Consider the following 13066-nt stretch of genomic DNA (forward strand, 5'->3'; position numbering starts at 1 on the left):
CGGGGATCCTCCCGGCGCCCGCTGAGTGACCTTGACCCTCCGGGCCCGGCTCCCGCGCCCGGGGCGGGGGTGAGGGGGGGGGTCTCCGGGGAGGAGTCCTGGCTTTCTAATCCGTCCCGGCGGCGGGGCGCTGGGGGCGCCGGGGCCGCCCCTCCCGCGGGCCCCCCTGGCGGCGGGCGCTGGGGCGGCGCGCGCTCGGGGCGCCCGGCGCGGGGCGGGGGGCGCGGCGCTCCCCCCGCGGTGCCCAGGCCGGGGCGCGGGGCGGGCTAATCCCGTATGTAAATGGCAGCCAATGGAGGGTGGTGTTGCGCGGGGCTGGGATTAGGGCCGGGGCGAATGGCTGGCAATCTTACTGGGATTACAGAACAAAGAGCCTCCCTGCGCTCCCGCTCTCGGCTCGGCTCCCCGCGCCGCGCCCCGCCCTCCGCCGCAGCCCGCGCCGGGGGTGGGGGCCGCCGAGCGCCAGCCCCCCGGCCGGCCCGAGAGCCCCCGCCGGGCCCCCTCCCCGCCCCGCGCCCCGCTCGCCTCCCGCCCGCCCCCGCCGCCGCTCCGCGCCTCCCTCCGCCGCTCCTTTCCCCATTCTCCCGGATTAATTAAGGAGGCAGCGGCAGGAGGCTGAGTCCTGGCCGCGGGCCGGGGCCGGGGCGCCGCTGGCAGGAGCGCTTGAGGATCCTCCAAGGTAGGAGAAACTTTTGCGGGGGGTGAGGGGGAGGGCGGGCACCGAGGCCCTTCTCCCCCTCTCCTCCCACCCTCGGGGGGGCCCCCCGCCCCTCCCCCTCCAGGTGTTCCAGAATCTGGGTCCGGCTTTTGGGTGCCTGGGGAGGCACGTGACCGGGATTATAATTCGGGCCGGGGGCGGGGAGGGACGGCCGCCCCCACCTGCAGAGAAGGGGAGCCGGGAGCTGTCACCGCCGCCGCCCCCCTACTCCCGGGCCCTTCCGGAGGTGGGGGGCCACCCTGGACGGGCAGCGGGCGCCCGCAGGCTGCTGCAGTTGGCGAATGAGGTCAGTTGTGCTACCCGGGCGGCGGCGGGCGCCAGTGTGGGAGCCGAGGGGGGCTGGGCAGGCCGCGGCCCCCGCCCCCCCAACCCCCGCCACCTCCGCCTTGCTGGGGCCGGGCCGATCTCCTGGCCGGTGCCCCCCCGCCCCACTCACAGGCTGAGTCCCACACAGCCAGTACTGCCCCAACACAGTGGTTCCTGCTGGGGTCCCTGGGGAGCGGGGGCTGGCCTGAGTGGTGGCCGCTGGGCTCTTGGAGTGCAAAGGAAGGAGACTCAGAGGATGGCAGTAGGGGGTCACAAAGGTTTCAGAGGAGCAAGTTGGGGATGCCCTGTCTGTGGGTGGTCTCTGAGTTCCCGAAGATGGATGGGGAGGCCCCTGGAGCAGGCCACAGAGTGCTAGATGCCTCCCACCACCACCACCAGCACCACCACCATCCTGAGTCTCTGGGAATGAAGGGTCCTGGGTGCCCCAGCCTGTGGCCAGGAAGAGGGATGGTTCCCTGGCCTGGGCCCAGCACAGAGGGGGACCGTGCCTCTGAGAGTTCCGCCCTCCTGGCCTTGCTGGAGAGGGGCTCAAGCCCTGGACATCCGGCCCTGGGACCCAGGCTCGCAGGACTAGACCTGGGGTGGGAGGCTCCCGGGTCCCGGTCACAGCCCGAGTGAGGGAGCCCGGCATGTAGGGGTCCCCTCGCCGGGTCTCGCATGGAGTATGGTGCTGGTGAGCTGGGCAGGCCCGGACAGCTTCTCGAGGAGTGGACATTTGCCGGGGCTTCTCTTCTTGTTCATAGCAGAAGGAAGGGGTGGCCAGAAGCCGTCCCGACCCCACTGGCCATCGTCTTCCTCATGTGCTCAGTTGCACCCGTGGCGAGGACTGCTGCTCCCCGCTACTGACCCGGGGCCTCAGGACTGGGGAGATGCCTCGGAGCAACCCATTTATTTCAGCAGCGTCATTCCCAAAGGGAAAGGGCATAAGCATCGATTATTTATTCAGAGTGAGAGGGAGGCACTGGTGGCAGGCAGGCTGGTGGCTGCTGGCAGGGAGGGGCCGGGCACAAGGGCAGCAAGGATGGGGACTGTCAGGTCAGGAGCGGGGGCCCAGGAGGGTGGAAGTCACCCTCTGCCTTCTTCTGAACAGGGACCTGTGGACCAAGGGACAGGCCTGGCCACAAGAGGACGGGATGTCGGAACCCCCAACCTGCTTTTGGGATGTGGGGAGCTTCAGACCACACCCCATCCCATAGCCTGCTCTGAGGGTGACCTAGAAAGTTGTGGCTCTGACTCAGTGGGTCCCAGAGGACCCCAGCAGAGGAGACGAGGGTGCCCGCTCGTTCAAAATGTGGGAGGACCTGGGGAGAAAGGTTGCAAAACTGGGTCTGGAAGATAGCACTGGAGGGGCAGGCTTAACCTACTTAGGAGGACTGTTGTCTGGATGCGGGAGGAAGGGTCCTGTATTTGCAAGTGTGCTTCATTTGTTCATTTCAGGCAGCCTCCCTGAGCTGTCAGTTGTCAGTATCTGGTGCTTGCAAATAGTCGGGGAGGCAGACGTCATAATAGAGGTCTGGGAGGCACCTGTTTGTGCAGCCTCCCTGTCTCCCTGACAGCCAGGGTGTCCCCAGGTTGGTGATGGCCTGTTGTTGGAGACCCCAGGTGATGTGGTGGGTGACAGCTTGGGGCTCTCATGTCCTCAGCCTGACCTTGGAACCGAAGAGCATATCTGCCGGTCCATCCTCATTCTGGGTTCTGGTGCGAGTCCTCTGGCTCTTGTCGGGCCCCCCACTGCCTCCTGGGCCCACTCTTTGAAAACTGCAGCTTTCCTGAAACGCCTTTGCTCCTGCTGTTCCTCTAAACCTCAGGGCTTCTTCCCACCTGAGGGGGCGGGGCTTCCTTGAATGGCCCTGCCTGCTGAGGATGAAGGTGGGTAGGGGCTGTAGAATTTGCCTTTCTCCCCTCCTCTGTCAGGACTCAGCTGGCTGTCATGTCCTCAGACTGGAAACCTGCCCAGGAACATCCCCAGGACTGGCCAAGGTGCTACCTCTGTGTCCCCATGACATCCTGTTCTTTTCCCATCCCAGTATTGATCTCACACAAGAGTTACACGTCCCCGATGGTACTGGGGACAGGACAGGGACCAAGGCTTGCTTTTGGTTCCGTGGTGCCCCGGGTTGTTGTTGTTCAGTCGCTAAGTCGGTGTCCGACTCTGTGTGACCCCACGGACTGCAGCACCGCCAAGCTCCCCTCTCCTCCACTGTCTCCCGGAGTTTGCTCAGATTCACGTGCGTTGAGTCAGTGACACTAACCATCTCATCCTCTGCCGCTCCCTTCTCTTTTTGCCTTCACTCTTTCCCAGCATCGGGGTGTTTTCCAATGAGTCAGCTTTTCGCATCAGGTGGCCAAAGTGTTGGAGCTCCAGGGCTGCTCCCCAAATACTTACTGAGTGAGTGAAGGAAGGAATGAATGAAATCCTGCCCCAGGGTCTGAATAGCTAAGCATCTCTCGTGTTGTTCCTGAATTCCCATCTCTAGGGTAGGTCCCACAATGATGGGACCCCGAGAGTCTTTCCCTAAGCTTCCTGACCCACGTCCTCTGGGAGGTTCCTCTCCCCATTTCCTCAGACCTTAGCCTGGGGCTCTGCTCCCCGAATGTCGTCCATGCAGTTTCTCTCGATCCATGCCGTCTGTGGGCATCTCTGTCTTTGATGCCGGGCAACCAGTGACACAGCCACGTTCCTTGGGACAGATCAGCAGTGTGCACCCAGCTCCAGGGTGCTTGTGGAGGCCTCGGGGGGCACCAGGAGCAGGACCTGCAGGGTTCATTCACTAGTCCTGGCGAGCAGAATGGGACCAAGGACCTAGGGCTCAGGATCTCCCGGGGGGGGGTGTGTGGGGCCCGTGAGACACAAACCCTTATGGAGACCGGAAGGCAGAAGGGTTGTTTTCTGTGGGAGAGGTGAAGGACACAGACCTGGTCGGAAAACAGAGGCGGGTCACCCCATTGGTGACAGGGTGACAAGAGAGACTTCTGGGTGTAAGTGTTGAGTTGTTCAGGTGAGTCCCAAGGGAAGCCAGCTTTGATGGGCACCCAGGTTCCTCATTGGCAGGGATGTCTGGCTGGGACCATCTCATTAGGGTCCGTATTTTGTCATTTCAAGTGGATTTGGGGGGGGGCGCATAGTGTGTGGGATCTTAGTTTCCCGACCAGGGATCCAACCCTCACCCTTTGCATTGGAAGCCCAGAGTCTTAACCACCGGACCTCCAGGGAGTTCCTGATAGTTTGTCATTTCAGCTGCAGTGCCATGGGTTATGTCTGATGACAGCAAAGGGGCTCAGAGCCCGGGAGGAGGATGCCATACAGGGCACCGCCCTTGTTCACTTTGGGGTAAGTTAGGTGTCCTGAATGAGCTGCGGGAGGCTGTGCTTTGTCCAGACGCTGGCTGGGGGTGACCGCTGCGGGTGTGTCAGGCAGGGAACAAAACTCTCATTCCAGACACCCTTCCTCTTGGTCCCGAGCTGGGCCTGGCTGCCCCAGAGCTATTTGTGTGCCCACCTGTCTCCCTCCTTCAGGACCACCTGCTCCGGGTGGCCTGATTTAGCCAGTTAAAATAGGGACGTCCGGTTAAATTTGGATTTTGGTTAACTGACGGATAATGCAGTATGGGGGTTATGTGCGTCCATGCTAAATCACTTCAGTCATGTCTGAGTGTTTGTGACCCTATGGATCGTAGCCTGCCAGGCTCCTCTTGTCCATGGGATTCTCCGGGCAAAAATAGTGGAGTGGGTTGCCATGCCCTACTCCAGGGGATCTTCCCAACCTAGGGATCGAACTCGCATCTCTTACATCTCCTACATTGGCGCCACCTGGGAAGCCTGTGGGGATTATAAATGACACTACACATTTGCTTGTTTAGCTGAAGTGCAGACTGAACTGGCAGTCTTGTGTTTTACATAGTAACTCTCCCACTACAGTCTCTGGGCAGTGAGACAGTTGGGGCTGGGGGGACTTGGGTGTGGTTGGGGCCTAGGTTTGGGGTCAGGATTCAACCTGAGGCTCCGGGGATGGTCTAGAGTGAGATTGAATCAGGTGGTGCTGTTTGTGATTTCCTCAGTTCTCCAGTTTGGGGTTCAAGGGTCCAGATCTATTAGACCTGGGTGGTGTGTGGCTGGGGGAGCTCAGGGACCCCCAGTCTGGGAGGCCTTGTGTTTCAGAATCTTATGTGCCACTGTGGTCCATGCTGCTGCTGCTGCTAAGTCGCTTCAGTCGTGTCCGACTCTGTGCGACCCAGTAGACGGCATCCCATCAGGCTCCTCTGTCCACAGGCTTCTCTAGGCAAGAACGCTGGAGTGGGTTGCCGTTTCCTTCTCCAGAACTGTGGTCCATGCCGGGTCTTAAGAGGAATTCCCTGTGTAGCACAGGGAACTCTGCTTAGTGTTACATGGCAGCCTAGATGGAGGAGGGGGGACAGTTTGGGGAAGAATGGATGCACCTCTGTGTGTGGTTGAATCCCTTCGCTGTACATCGAGGATAACACGGCATTGTTAATCAACATCAACCCCATGGACGTGAGTTTGAGCAAGCTCCGGGAGATGGTGAAGGACAGGGAAGCCTGGCGTGCTACAGTCCATGGGGGTTGTGAGGAGTTGGACACACCTTAGTGACTGAACAACAACAACAACTCCGATATAAAATAAAAAGTTTGAAAAAAGAGAGTTTGTTGGGAGGAGCAGGAACTTGCTGGGGACACCGTATCAGACACCAAATTAGGATTTGTGGTCCCAAGATTCACAGAGCCAGCCCCGAGCACTGAGGGGCTGTGTCTCTGATGCTCCCCCGTCTAGGCTGGGGATACTGTCTCTGGGGAGGGGCCTCGCCACCAGTCTGGGCTATGTGCTCATACATGAGATGGCAGTGATGCCCCTCTTCTGCTGAAGCCCCAGGCTGGCCCTGTGGGTTGTGGGGGGAGCTTGGTGGTGCATACTGGGGGCTCTCCAGTAAGGTAGGTGGGTCACCCCAGTGCAGGTTCGAAGTGGAGATGGGGTGGGAAGCCAGAGGTGAGAGGCCCCAGCCTGAGGGCCTGGGGTCCTGGGCAGCTTGTAGGTGCCCAGTCAGGCTGTGTGGCTGGGGAAGGAGGGCCAGCTCTGAGCTGGGGACAGCCAGGGCCATGTCCCTCCCTGGCCTGCAGCTGGAGGAGACCCTCCAGGCTGCTTCTCTCCTTGAGGCTTGGGCAGGGCCAGGCCTGTTTGCTGGTGGGGTCTCAAGGTATGTTTTCCAACGACTGGCAAAACTGCTACCATATGGGGTGTGTGTATCTGTCCATCCATTCATCAGTCCCTCCGCAAGCCGGTGAGAAACTTGCAGAAGCAAATGTCTCAGGTCCTGGCATCCAGCCCCAGGCTGGCACATAGGAAGGGCTCACCCCACATGTTACCATATATATTGTCGAGGGGGTCAGGAATAGTTGGTGAAAGGCCCAGGTCTCAAGTGTGCCAGCCAAGGAGCTCGACCAGTGTCCACATTCACATAGCCCGGCCCCTGTCAAGACATCACACCTCAAAAGTCCCCTCAAGCCTGTACAAGCAGCCCGCTCCTTTTCCCCAGCCCCTGGCAACCGCTGGTCGGGTTTCTGTCTGCATAGCTCTGCCTCTCCAGTGCATCACATACACGCCATCACACAGTATGCAGCCTGTGTGTAGCTTTCACTCTGCATGATGCCTGGTCCGGGCACCCAGAACTGGTCCTTTTGGTGGCTGAGTAGTATTCCGCGACATGGCTGTACTACAGAGCCCTGCAACTCTCATGATGGAGATCAGGCCCTCCCAGCTTGCTGAGCCCTTACCTGGCTTGGGGCTGCCCAGTGGAAGGCGTGCCTTTTCCATCATGTTCACAGAGGTACCCCATCCACGTCCCCACCCCCACTGCGAGCCGACCCTGAGCCGGGATCACTGCACCTTTCTGTCCGCAGAGCTGGAATTTCATCCTCAGTTTCTGGTGACTTGCACAGACAGGAGGCTCCTGATGAAATTACACCTGCCTGCAGCCACCCCCAAGGCTGCGATCCTCCCCCCGCCCATAGTGCAGATGGGCTCCGGGAACAGTGGATGCTCTGGGTGGGGGCAGAGGGTGGGCCTGGAGGCAGGGGGGCTGTCTGCACCCAGTGCTGTCTCAGCCATCACCGTGTGCCCCCCTCCCCAGGGAGTCTGGGAGTCCCTGGCCATGAGTCCCTGGTCTCCACTTCTGCGGCTGTATAGTTTGGGGTACATATTCTGTGTTTTCCTGAAACAAGGAGGTAGGGAAGGAGGGTAAACAGGAGCATGATTTAGGGTCAAACATCGGGGCTGTGCAGGAGACCTCGGTTCGATTCCTGGGTCGGGAAGATCCCCTGGAGAAGGGATAGGCTACCTATTCCAGTATTCTTGGGCTTCCCTGGTGGCTCAGCTGGTAAAGAATCCACCTGCAATGCAGCAGACCTGGGTTCGATCCCTGGGTTGGGAAGATCCCTTGGGAGAGGGAAAGGCTACCCACTCCAGTATTCTGGCCTGGAGAATTCCACGGACTGTGAAGTCCATGGGGTTGCAGAGAGTCAGACACTTTCACTTTCATTTCACTTTCACTTTCAACGGGGCTGTGTGATCTCCAGTGGGTTACACTGTGTCTCTGTGCTTTGGCGTGGTCATCTATGAACAAGAGAACAGCACGTGGTTTCCAGGGAGAGTGTGAGACTCAGCTGGGGTCCCACAAGCCCCTGGACTTCCCCAGAGCCCTGTAGAGCACGAGACCCCATGCAGGGGACAGAGGTGGGGACCTGTGGGCCTCCAGTACCCAGTGTCAGCCTCTGTGCTGGGGCCACTTCTGTCAAGTTATCTGTTGAAAAGGTTGAAAAATTCAGTTTCAAAAAATCGCTCAGTCGCATCTGACTCTTTGCGACCCCATGGACTGCCCACCAGGCTTCTCTGTCCACGGGATTCTCCAGGCAAGAATACTGGAATGGGTTGCTATTTCCTCCTCCAGGGGATCTTCCCAACCCAAGAGAAGAGTTTACCTGTTAGGGCCCTAAATAAAACTTGGTTGACAAACAGCTGAGGTCCATGGCTGGCTGTGGCCGCTCTCCTGAATGCTTGCGTGGGCAGTGGCACTGAGATTTCAGTTGGTCACAGACTAGTCAGGCCAGTTCCAGGTCTGCTGCCTGCCCGCTGTGTGTGGCTTGGACGGCTGCTTAAGTGGCTGAGCCTCAGTTTGTCCATCTAGGAAATGGACGCAGCTCTGCTTGTGGGCTCACGAATGGCAGCACCTGAGTGAAGCAGGTACCCAATAGGAGCTTGGGGGTCCCCCAGGGGTCATGACTTCCTAAGGGAAGGGAGCACCATGGGTGACAGCAGCATGAGATTTGGAGGTTTCAGTGTCATTTCTTGTGAGGAGGTCACAGACTTTTCCTGATGAGCCAGCTGCCCCTGCCCTCCCACCATTGCCCCCTCCCGCGTCCTCAAAGGCCAGAGGCACCCTTGGGCTGTACTTGGTGGAGGGCCTGTGCAGAAGGGTTCTCAGGTGCCCCTGGGTGGCTCCCTGGAGCAGGCAGGACCCCTGCCCGCCCACCCAGCCAGCCGGCTCCAAGGTGGTCCTTTCAGGCTCCAAGGGGGTCTTGTGACGAGGCCCCGGCTGGTGTTTCATGTTGATCCAGGAGCTGGTTTTTCAGGTGTGGCCGCTTTCAGCAGAGAGGCCCAGCTCGGGAGAGGTAGGGCCTTTGGGAGGGAGCTTGTTGCCCCTGTTCTCCATGTGTACCTGGCTTCCAGCTGGGGGTGCAGCCCTCTGGACAGGTGAGCTAACCACATCTTCCCTCTGATCCTGGTCCTTCGCCCACCTGCCTGGGGCCAGTCACTGCTTGAGACGCTGCGTTCTCAGCCCATCCGGGAGAGAAATGCTCTTGGTTGTCTTGGATGGGAGACCAGTGCCCCTCCTTGAGGGTGGGCTCCTTTCGCTGTGCCAGAGCTTCCCCGCTTTCCAGCAGGGTGCCTTTGAAACCAGACAGGCAAGGGTTCGAGTCCCACTTCTACCACCAGCCAGCTGTGTGGCTTCAGGCAAGTGACTTTACCTCTCTGAGCCTCATCTGAACAAAGGAGCGTGGTTACCTCTGCATGGCCCGGTTCTCGGGAGGATCTGCGTGTTCAGTTGGGGGAAGCTGGTCCTCATCCCAGAGAAGAATGTTTTCTCCACTTGGTCAGATGCCGTCTGGTTCTGCTCTTAGCTACTCTGCCCACGGAGCATGGGTGGTGCTGTGCCTGAGTTTGTGCAAGCTAGGAAAAGCCCAGAGGCAGAAGTGCTTAGTCCCCTCGGCCTGTCCACCCCTCAGCCCCTTGGAGTGGGTGATCAGGCTTCCCAGATGCCAAACCCTACTTCAGTGCTGGGCTGCCCAGGGGTATGGGCCCTGTGGCTGGGTTTTGGAGACAGGCCTACTCCCCAGCTTGCTCAGGGCAACCTGCAGGAGGTGGCTGGAGGGCAGGTGGGATTCTGACCCAGGAGTGGGCTGGGGTGGGCATCGGGGGTGGGGAGTGAGCAGTATAAGAAAGGGTCCAGAGACGGGAAGTGGGACTCCAGATGCGGCAAGACCTTCCATGGGGGCCCGCGGGACCTCATTTCAGGTCCAGGCAAGGACCTTCATCTGATTGCCTCCCTCCCTGCCAGGCCCTGTCTCTTTCTGTGGTAGCCATTCCGAGCTTCATCATTTTCTAGAACATATTGCATTCAGCTTGCTCCCAGTGTGCTGTTGCTTCTCCTTGAAACATGTTTTTCTGCTGCCCATCCGTCTCTCTGGGCTCATTCTTGCAGGTCTCAGCTTGGATGTCACCTCCCTCTGGAAGCCCTCCCTGATAACCTCCTCCCAGGTCTGTGTTAGGTGCCCCTGCGCTACATTCCTACCACCCAGCCTTCCTCACCTGCTGTGTTCCAGCTGCCCTTGTACTTGTTGGTCCCCCTCCAAGGGGTCAGGGCCATGCTGCCTTGTCCCCCCACACCCCTCCCCCCGGCTCCCCCTGCTTGACACAGTGAGTGTCCTATACCAACTTGTTAAGTGAATTAGAAGCAAGCTGGGTGCTGGGACATTCAGGGCAGGGCTTTGGAAAGGCAAGGGGCTTTTCCACCCTTCGGTCACAACTCTCACTGGCCCACCCCACCCTCCCCAGTTGCTGCCTCTGCCAGCCTGGCTGTGATTCTCAGAGGCATCTAGAGGGTGATGGGGGGGCGGTGGGGGGCACCTTGTTTCCCTGGGCCGGGTGCATCCCAGTTTGGAGGGGTTCCCCCCTCCGTGAAGGGCAGGTGGTGTGTGTGGTGAGTGCACAAGTGTGAAGCCTCAGAACAGTTAATCCCCTGGGCTATTTAGACACACGCTTTTGTGCGTGCACATGTGTGTGCGTGTGTGCACGGCTGTGTGGTGATCCAGAGGCTGCGGCTGGTGACCATGCCCAGTAACTTGAAGTTTGGGTGAATCCTGACCACCAGCCTTGGACACCAGCTGCCCAGTGTGTGGGGCCCCCTCTAGTCCTGGCGGGTGGCACAGGGGACAGACCATCAGTTAGGAGCATGTTTGGCTCCACGTAATAGAAGACCCAAGTGTAGAGGCATGAACCCCCGAAGGAGGGGTTTGGGCCATCCCTGGTGGTCCAGTGGCTAAGACTCCATGCTCCCAATGCAGGGGGCCCGGGTTCGATCCTTGTTCAGGGAACCTGATCCTACATGCCGCAGTGAAGGTTGGAGATCTCATGTCTCGCAGCTACGATCCGGTGCAGTCAGATAAATAGACAAAAATAAATAGTTTTAAAAAAAGGAGTTTATGTACTCTCCCCAAGAAAAAGCCTGTAGGTTGGTCCTCAGAGCCTTGAGTAGGGACTCAGCCGTGCCTTCGGGGACTTTGTTCTTTTCTTCTCTAGCATGTTGGGTTTTTCTTTTAGTTTATTTGACAATTATTTCCTTTAACACATACACTTCAGGACTTCCCTGGTGGTCCAGTGGGTAAGACTCCAGGCTTCTAGTGTAGGGGGCACCGGTTTGATCCTTGATTGGGGAACTAAGAGCCCACATGTGGCGTGGCCAGAAAAAAGTAAAATGTACACTTCAGTGTGTTTTCATATATTCCCAAGGTTGTGCAGTGTTCACCACAGTCTAATTTCAGAGCATTTCATCACCCAAAAAGAAGTCCTGACCCATTAGGTAGACGCACACACAGATACACTCATATACACACACCCATCCCCTGGCAGCTAGTTGGGGTCCGTCTGTCAGGATGGCTGATGTGACTTCTGCCCAGGGCTGGGGCCCAGGGCTTCCGTGGGGGTCCCCCTGCCACCTCCCTCAGGCACCCTTCTCCCTTCTCCACTCCTGAGCCTCCTTGGTGGTGGGGGGGAACCTAGGAGTACGTTGACCTCTTTTCCTTTTCAGATGGGGAAGCTGAGACCCAGAGCTGGGAAGACACATGGCTAAGGTCCCAGGGTTACAAGAATCAGGATCTGAAACCACATCTCACAAGCCTTGGTCTGGGGCTCCCTGCCCCGCTAAAGGTGCCCCGGAGCCTCCTCTGGCTGCCTGTTCCAGGAGGCTGGGCGGGTGCTTGGAGGCGGAACAGCTGGTGGGAGGTTTGGGAGCAGACCATGGTGGATCGGGGGGCGATAGAGGGGTGAGAATGATCAGGGCTTTGAAAACACCCCCAGATGAGAGGAGAGTCCCAATGGGACATGGTGACTGTAGATTCTGCCTGGAGGCAAGAGGCTGCTCAGTAAGTTGATGCAATGGACTGTAGGCTGATGGCCCCTGGGGCCAGGCAGGAGAGAGGGGCTCCGGTTTCTGCCCCCCAGGAGCCTGTGGAGTCACCTCAGGGAACCCTCAAGCCTCATTATGTGTCCAGGTGTATCCCAGGAGAGGCAGTCCTTGGGGTGTTTAGGATGGGGCTGACAAACTGGAAGAACCACCTGCAGGAGAGCCCCCTGGAGCCCTGGGTGGGGGGTGGGCAGGTGGGGTGTTGGGGGTGGTGAGGCTCCCAGGCGAGGGGGACCCAGTCTCGGTGATGCAGGCTCTGCATTTATCTGGTGTGATGTTGAGTCACTGCCCGTGTGGGCCATGCTCATCCTCACGGCGCTGCTCAGAACTCTCGGGGTGGTGGGCAGGTGGGTGTGGCATCGGGCTGGCTCACGTCCAGGAGCCCGCCGCCCACCTCGGGGAGCCAGTTCAGAGCTATGTCAGCCCCACCAGGAGGGTTCTCTGCAGGCCTGGGCGAGGGGTGGGACCTGGGAGCCCAATGGGAGGGGACATACGGTTGCCAGGGGCACCGTCTGGGACGCTGACCTGCCCCTCTGCGGGGACGGGAGAGGAGTGGTTTTCTCATGCCAGGCTTCAGACAGGTTGCTTTTAGAGCACGAACCAGTACCTCCTTGCTCTCGTTTTCATGGCTTGGCATCTACTACTGCAGACGTGAGGGCACAGACTAGGTGACCCAGAGCCCGGGAACCACGTGGAGGGCTGGCAGCTCCCAGAAATCTCTGCTTTCTCCATGCCCTCGCCCTCAACATCCTGGAAGGCCCGTGACCTTGGCAGTGCCCTCTGCCCTGTTTTTGGCTCCGAAGATGACATCTCTGTATCTCTGGGGCCCCTTCTGGTTGTCAGGACCCACGACAATTCTGGGAAGCCCACCCTGGGCCTCCCCGTGACCCGGGAAAGGAGGCCCAGCCCCTGTCCCAAAGCCCCTTGCTCTCTGAAAGGAGGCAAAACAGACAGTTTGGAATGTTGAACCCTGGGAGAACCACTCAGCTCTTTCTGCAAACATCTACACATGTCCCTGGGCAGTGAGGCGTGCTTGGGGGCGCTGCTCAGGGGAAGGGGTTGGGGGTGAGGTCAGTTTGCTCCTCTGACAGCCTTTGCTTTGAAGTTGGCCCCTAAGTCTTCCTGCTGTGTGCCCTCGGGCAAGTTACTCAGCCTTTCTGAGTGGTCGGTGTCCTCATCAGTCAGATGGGGAGAGTCTTTGTGCTTGGAGGGTGGCTGTGGGGAACTGAAAGAAAGATGCTAACAGCACAGCACTAGGTGGTCACACATGG

General features: G+C 59.2%; 1 protein-coding gene across 3 annotated transcripts in view; it reads left to right on the forward strand.

The window, feature by feature from the left end:
• The first annotated feature begins 345 nt into the window (after nt 1–345).
• The window catches only part of GTF2IRD1 (GTF2I repeat domain containing 1), a 112294-nt gene continuing 99573 nt past the window's right edge, over nt 346–13066 (forward strand). The window contains exon 1 of one of the 3 annotated variants that reach the window (XM_081557985.1): nt 346–679. The gene's annotated coding sequence lies outside the window, so the exon portion shown is untranslated. The remainder of the gene's footprint in view (nt 680–13066) is intronic. The other 2 variants (XM_081557984.1, XM_081557983.1) reach the window with 2 other exon arrangements.

This window comes from Giraffa tippelskirchi, chromosome 13, assembly GCF_054371585.1.
Source record: "Giraffa tippelskirchi isolate mGirTip1 chromosome 13, T2T-mGirTip1v1.2.pri, whole genome shotgun sequence".
NCBI classification, from domain to species: Eukaryota; Metazoa; Chordata; class Mammalia; order Artiodactyla; family Giraffidae; genus Giraffa; species Giraffa tippelskirchi.